The sequence below is a fragment of the Halichoerus grypus genome, chromosome 3, assembly GCF_964656455.1.
Source record: "Halichoerus grypus chromosome 3, mHalGry1.hap1.1, whole genome shotgun sequence".
NCBI classification, from domain to species: domain Eukaryota; kingdom Metazoa; phylum Chordata; class Mammalia; order Carnivora; family Phocidae; genus Halichoerus; species Halichoerus grypus.
The window spans coordinates 123,824,320-123,830,616 of NC_135714.1; the positions used below are offsets into that span (position 1 = coordinate 123,824,320).

Consider the following 6,297-nt stretch of genomic DNA (forward strand, 5'->3'; position numbering starts at 1 on the left):
AAAATTGAGTGAATTATCTGTATCTCCAAGTTATGATTGTGGTAATAGTCACTAAACGATACCTCACTTACTTCATTAAGAATCTCTAAGGATGAGCATGAAATTCTAGAAAACCTACTTGAAGTGCTTCGGGAGCATAGATTTGCTTATCCTAGGACTCACATTCTATCTCTTGGGTTCATAGCAATGTTCACTACAGTACTAAAATTACAGTCATTTATCAAATGATTATCCATGGATTAGCTGCTATTTAACCATTACCAATACTTCCGTTGAAAACTTTGTTATTTGAGAGCCACAATCAAAGGAATGTATTAACTTCTATTTCTCTTACTCTCTATGCTCTATTTCTGAGGAAAATTATATCCCTGGGAAGCAATCTACCTGGATTACATAATCTTAACTCCTCATAGAAATAGCTTTTTTGAGATATAATAATTTACCCTCTCAACTTTGATAGAAGTTTGCATATTATATGAAGAACATTTTTTTGGGGTCATTTGCAAAACCCTAAAGTTAGGATATAATCCAGTTTCTACCCTAATGTCTCTTATGGAAAGATTTATTTTTGTATTTGGTAAAAGAAAGTTTCTCTCTCTAATGTACTTTTTTTTTTTTTTTTGAAGGTGAAAGCTTGTTACTATCATGTTTGCATCATCAAAACTTATGATTTTGGTCTTTTCTTTTTGCTTTTGCAAAAGGCCGATAGAAAGACATTGGCTACTTTGACAACCTTAAAGTGGATTCCAGGAATGTCACCAACAGCATGATCTTTGCAACCAAATCCAGCAACCAGAACTTCATTGTTTTCTGCAGTATCGGTATGAAAGCTGTGAGTTTCTTGCCATTTTTGATCAGCTGGCCCCTGACATACTTCCTGGTGGCAGAATTTTGCTGTTTGACTTTACCCCCAACTTTTTCCTGCAAAATTCTCTTTGAATGTAATGTGCCTCCAAAAGGGTTGGCCTTTAGGGCTATGCCCAGATGTGCTTTCTTGTTCTGTTTATCACGCCACTTTTGGTCCTGTTTGTGGCTGTGGAGCTTCCTTACGAAGACCTTGACACTTGCCCATCCTGCTGGTGCTGCAGGCCCAGGTGAAAGATCGAATATACTTTTTACAAAATTGTGGCAAAATACACATAACATAAAATTTACCAACTTAACCATTCTAAAGTGTAAATTTCAGTAGGGTTAGGTATATTTACACTGATATGCAACTAATTTCCAGAACTTCAATCTTATAAAACTGACGCTCTATACCCATTGTGATGGTTAATTTTTTTTAAACACTTTGTTTATTTATTTGAGGGAGAGAAAGAGGGAGTGAGAGAGCACAAGCGGGGGGAGTGGCAGTGGGAGAGGGAGAAGCAGGCTCCATGCTGAGCAGAGAGCCCGATGCGGGGCTCCATCCCAGGACCCCAGGATCATGACCTGAGCTGAAGGCAGACGCTTCACCAACTGAGCCACCCAGGCATCTTGTGATGGTTAACTTTAAGTACCAACTTCACCAGGCCATAGTACCCAAATACTTCATCAAACATTATTCTGGCTATTTCTTTTTGATATTTAATGATATGTAAATGATATTTACATTTAAATTGGTAGACTCTGAGTAAAGCAGATTGCTCTCCTAACATGGATGGGCCTTACAATCAGTTGAAGGCCTGAATAGAAAAAAAGATTGACCTGCCCCAGGCAAGAGGGAATTCTACCAGCAGATAGCCTTCAGATTTAGACCGTAACATCGGTTCCTCCCCAGGTCTCTGGCCTGATGGCCTGCCCTGCAGACTTCCCACTTGTCAGTCTCAATAATTGCATGAGCCACTGTCTTCAAATAAATTTCTCTATGTATATAGGCATCATTTTGGTTCTGTTTCTCTGGAGAGCCCTGATTAATACACCCACCAAATAAAAACTACTTTTTTCCCCCTCCCAGCCCCTGGTGGCCACCATTCTACACACACCATTGTATGTATAGACCACATTTTGTTTTTCTATTCAACTGTCAATGAACACTTTGGTTGCTTTCATCTTTTGGCTATGGTGAATAATGCTGCTATGAACACGGGTGTACAAATATCTCTTCAAGACCCTGCTTTCCATCATTTTGGAGATATATATAGTCAGAAGTGGGATTGCCGGATCATATGGTAATTCTATTTTTTAATTTTTTGAAGAACCATTATACTGTTTACATAGCAGCTGCCTCATTTTACATTCCCACCAACAGGGTACAAAGGTTCCAATTTCTCCACATCCTTGCCAACCACTTGTTATATCCAGCAATAATAATCCTGCAGGGACCCCAAGTAATCGTCTATAGGGGTCATTTTTGTTGTGGAGTAGTATTTTACATGTGTGTGTGTCAGGAGGGGGATGCTGATATAGACCTGATCCTAAAAAAATATAATATTAAGTCTTGCTGCATACATAATTTAGGCTGAATCTCCATGAAGTCAAAACAACTATTTAGAAGTGAAAAATTCTGTCAAGAAATTACTTTGCCCTGTTAGCACCAAATGACTGAAGTGGCTGATTTTACTGTTTAGAATTTGTGTCCAAGTAGGCTTATTTAAGGTTTTTCTCCATACCGTGTACATAGATCATTATAAATGGCACCAAGTTATTTGGAGGGCTAAGCATTTTTAAATTCTGAGGAAGTTTATAATGTAAAGCAGAAAGTACAAACTGGCAGGCTATGGCCCACATCAGGCCATCCAGACTTATTTGATTTGGCTTCCACATTTGTTGACCCACACAGTATTTTTTAAAAATGTGAATTAGTTGACAACTTTTTTTAATGGAGAGATTTCAGGCAAAAATCTTGATTTCAAGCTTTTTGGGAAAAACTAGCTGACCTGGCAAGACAAGGCCTCCATTCCCACATGGCAACAGTTGGCAGGAGCTGAGTAGCAGCTATCCCAGTCCCCATGGTCCCCACCCAGCCCAAGAGCGGAGAGCCTGTGGACACCCGGGCCGCAGACTTCTCAGTTGCGCCAGGAACCACTTACAACTTCCCGTGGTGTCCAGTAAGACGGAAGGACCATGGTAGTAGTTGTCGGATTGTTTACTGATTCCCTCTCTTCATGTGCTAAAATCATTCAGGATCTTTTTGCTTTGTTTCTTGGTGGAAAAGAAGACGGCAAGATTACGGCCTTAAATAAATGAAATGCAAAAAGAAAAAGATTTAGACGATGCAGTTAGGGGGACACCTTAAAAGAAAATAATAATGTGAATGTAATTTTTTACTGAGCAATTTAGCCTTGTACTCTTTTTCCCATGTGAGGAAAACTGAAGAAAACAGCACCCAAGAAATGTTTCCAGCTAAGCCCTCTGTTTAATATAAGAAAGAAACAAGGGGCAAAAGGTTAGTCAGCCGTCTTACAGTGGCAGAATTCTTGTGTTAACATAAATAGAAATAGATACAGAAAATGAGGACCATATGGTTAGCTAGATCAGAGTCACTCTGTGTGTGTGTGTGTGTGTGTGTGTGTGGTGTGTATTTGCAAGGCCACCCACTGAGAAAAATATTCAACTTATTGTGCCTCATCATATTAACTCCTCCCTTTTAAGTACCGAGGCACTTGAAGTTCTTTCGCACTTTCAGATGATAGCAGATGGAAAATGTGTTAAAGGAAAATGCAAAGATTTTTCTTCTTTCTCTCTCTTGGTGATCATGTTGGCTGAAAGAAACTTAAAAGTCTTTTGAAAGGTGTGTCTTAATCTCCAACCCAAAACATGGTTTCAAGAAAATGGTTATTTAAAACTCTACTGGTAGCATTAATCCATTGGCCAAAGCAAGTTATATGGCCAAGTCCAGAGTTAGCCTGGAAAGACACTGACTATTGAAGGGCATGGAGTTAGCAAGGCATGCTATCGAGACCAAGGAACTCTTCTGGAATGGGTAAATAGAAGCTGGGTCAGCACCTATGCTGGAAAAATATAGTAGTTGATCCTTATTAAAATAAAATTTTACTATTTTTATCCTTTCTATTAAAAATTATGCTCATTTCAAAAATGTGAGAAATATAGAAATTGCCAAGAAGAAAAAGAAAAGTCACCCAAAGCCCAAAGCCTAATAAAAACCATTCTTAAAATTTGGTGCATGTGATCCCAGAAATCTCTTCTCCACTTAGAAGTGGTTCTTCTTTTTTTTAGAGGGGGGAGGAGCAGAGAGAGAGAATCTTAAGCAGACTCCACGCCCAGCATGGAGCCCGATATGGGGCTCGATCTCACAACTCTGAGATCATGACCTGAGCCGAAACCAAGAGTCAGATGCTTAACCGACTGAACCACCCAGGCGCCACATGATATTTTTAATTCTTTGAGCTTTGTCTGTTTGCAAGAGTGTCTTGACTCACCAGGGTTGAAGAACATAAGGGAGGCTGGAGACAAGGGAAAGAGGCAACCTATCTCTACTGGAAGCAATCAGCAAAAAACGGGAAAGAAGGGAAGGGGGCACAGCAACAACAAAAGCTGTCCGGGATAGAGGGGAGAGAGCAAACTATGACATCACAGTGGGGAGTTGGGACAGTGCTGACTTATCTATCAGGCACAGTGCTGAGGGTCGTACCAACAGTGCAGGAGGGGTCCCCTTTTTCCACATCCTTGCCAATACCTCTCATTTCTTGCGTTGTTGATTTTAGCCATTCTGATGGGTATGAGGTGATATCTCATTGTTGTTTTGATTTGCATTTCCCTGATGATGAGTGATGTTGAGAATCTTTTCGTGTGTCTGTTGGCCATTTTGTTTTGTTTTGTTTTGTTTTCTGTTGGCCGTTTGGATGCCATCTTTAGAGAAATGTCTGTTCATGTCTTCTGCCACTTTTTTATTGGATTATTTGGGTTTGGGGTGTTGAGTTATAGTATAAGTTCTTTATATATTTTGGATACTAGCCCTTTATTGAATATGTCACTTGAAAATATCTTCTTCCATTCAGTAGGTAGCCTTTTAGTTTTGTTCATTATTTCCCTCACTGCGCAGAAGCTTTTAATTTTTTAGTTTATTTTTGTTTTTGTTTCCCTTGCCTCAGGAGACATAGCTAGAAAGATGTTAATATGGTCCATGTCAGAGAATAAAATATAATTTTAAATATCTTTTTATGGAGGAAGGGGCCTATGAAGGCAAGAGTGCCTAGGGCCCTGGATCCACTGGCAAGTCCCAACCTATTCAAATTTATTAAATATGAATGTGCCAAGAATTTCAGGACTTTTTGTCACCTGGGATATTATTTCAATTTGACAAATGAGGAGTCTGAAAAGTGGAAAGAAGAGGAGAGAGAAAATGTGTAAAGCTGGGAACTACCCCAGAAATCCTGAATTTCAGTACAGTGCTCTTTGCACGAAGTGTGCCGTAGGAGCTGGCAGATACCGGGTAGAGACCAATATGGGCAAACGTGATAGAAATAAAAAGTATGGAAGGCTTTATAATGGGCCACGATTTTCTCTAGGCACCAAACTTTCTCTCTGAGATGACACTTGGGTGCCTAAATGAAGACACGGGCAGCTCAAGAGAGCACAAGGGATCGTGAGGGCCCAGACGGGGCGCCCAACTGAAGAACTTCGTCAGGTGGGTCATTATTGGATGTCTCATTTCCTTTTGGAGCCAAGTTCTATAAAGATGAATATGACACTAGAAAAACTAGATCAGTTTAGGCTCTTGGCAGAAAGTTAAAACCATCTAAAGAAATTTAGTAAAATTGCTTGCTGCTGAATTGTTATTGTATTTAAAGGAAAGCTGTGATAAAATTCAGTAATGAGTTAAAGTTCTTAATGATAAATGTGTGTTTTCTTTTTTTTAAATTTTATTATGTTATGTTAATCACCATACATTACATCATTAGTTTAAATGTGTGTTTTCTAAAAAAAATAGTTTTTGGGTGCCTGGGTGGCTCAGTTGGTTAAGCGACTGCCTTCAGCTCAGGTCATGATCCTGGAGTCCCAGGATCGAGTCCCGCATCGGGCTCCCTGCTCGGCAGGGAGTCTGCTTCTCCCTCTGACCCTCCCCCCTCTCATGCTTTCTCTCTCTCAAATAAATAAATAAAATCTTTAAAAAATAAATAAATAAATAAATAAAATAAAATAAAATAAATAGTTTTTCACATAAAGATTGCTTTTGTTTTTTTAACAAATGTGTGTGTGTGTGTGTGTGTGTGTGTGTGTGTATGAAAGAGAGAGAGATTGCCTGTTTGCTGTATTATCTCTCAATTAATTTTACTCTGAACTTGAACTTGGGGTTTGATAGGTAATGCCAAATGAGTCATTCAAACAGAAAAAAGACATGATCTCATGAGCATT

The 6,297-nt window shown here is 39.2% G+C and overlaps 1 pseudogene; it reads right to left on the bottom strand.

Moving 5' to 3' along the window:
* Positions 1-534: 534 nt before the first annotated feature.
* Positions 535-1,072, bottom strand: LOC118526513 (small ribosomal subunit protein uS12 pseudogene; annotated as a pseudogene).
* Between the last annotated feature and the right edge of the window lie 5,225 nt (positions 1,073-6,297).